Raw genomic sequence first — 1,473 nt, forward strand, 5'->3', positions numbered from 1 at the left:
AGAACCTTAAAAAAAAAAACCTCTCTCCTAGCTTTCTTCTTATGCCTATGCAAATAACAAGAGCCCTAGCTACAGAGGCTTGCTATCATCATCCACAACTAATAGGAAAATTCTCTGGCGCCATAAAAAGAACTTAGCGGGGTAAAAATGAGCTGGTATGGAGTCTGTAGTTATTTCCATGGCAGTATGCTTTAAGGGTGGAAAAACCCTGTACCACTTAGGCCAAGGGAATTCCCCTTCTAATTTCCCCAATATTTACTGTGCCTTTGCAAGAAGAAGAAGAGGAGGAGGAAGATAAGAAGGAGGAGGAGGAAGAGAAGGGGAGGAAGGAGGAGGGGAAACACAAACCTTTTTAAGTAGTAGCTGGTTGAGTTTTTTTTTCCAGACTGTTTTTGTTTTTTATTTATTTGTTTTGTTTTATTTTGTTTTGTTTTTTGTTCTTTTTGTACATTTGTTATTACTGCCCTATTGTTTTGTTTTTGTTTCGTTACCCTATTTTTCTCCCTTTCTCCTTCTAAAGGGAAATTTATAACATCTAGATGGACTTCCCCTAGTTCCCTTTTTTTCTTTTTCTTTTTCTCCATTTGTTTTTTGTTTGTTTTTCTTTTCTTCTTTATCTTTTCATATATCTCCAACCTACATTGCTGGAATCATCTTGTTCAAACTCACAATTTGAGGGGGAAAAATGGATGGTACCAAGACCAGACAGTCAAATGAACATATAGTGCAAATAAAAAATAATAAGACTTGAACACCAAACCCATAATCAACGACAACAGAATAGATACAATTTACAATTGACAGCAATTTACAACAAGCTGTACAAGGAGGGAACAGTTACACTAGTATTATGGGGGGTAAAGGAGGGAAATATGGAATGCATTCTGGAAACACGGGTGGAGGAAGTGCAACACTGGTGGTGGGAATGCCCCTCACTCATTGTCACTATGCATCTTTGTTGTATTACATAATTAATAATTGTCCCGATATTGTATTAAATAATTAAAGATGGGGCTGGAAGGCGATGGATGGAGGTGGATTTCTCTGTTTGCCATTCCAGGCCACGTGGCTCAGCAACCCCCATGCAGCCGGCGGGCCCCAGGTTAGGAGAATGGCGGAATCAGACTCACTCACAGGCAGGCATCTGGAAGCATTATCTTTATTCAGGCCCTATCCACCACGTGTATGTGGCCTATCTCATAACCTTTTAAGCATTCAGCCATTCCAGGCTACCCTGCGTCTAAACTCTTTCAGCCATCTTCCTCAGAGTGCCCAGCAGGGCCAAAAGGCAAAGACCCTTAATCCCCTGGCTTCCGGGTTTATCTACCTATTCCAAGACCCCTCCCAGGAATGGGCCGGGCTTTGCAGGTAAGGTCACACCTATTATCCGGTTCCCAAGACCCCTCCCAGAAATGGGTGGGTCTCAGATAGGTACCCTACACATCTTAAATATTTCTGTGAAATAATTATAAT

This window comes from Suncus etruscus, chromosome 8 (genome assembly GCF_024139225.1).
Source record: "Suncus etruscus isolate mSunEtr1 chromosome 8, mSunEtr1.pri.cur, whole genome shotgun sequence".
Lineage (NCBI taxonomy): Eukaryota > Metazoa > Chordata > Mammalia > Eulipotyphla > Soricidae > Suncus > Suncus etruscus.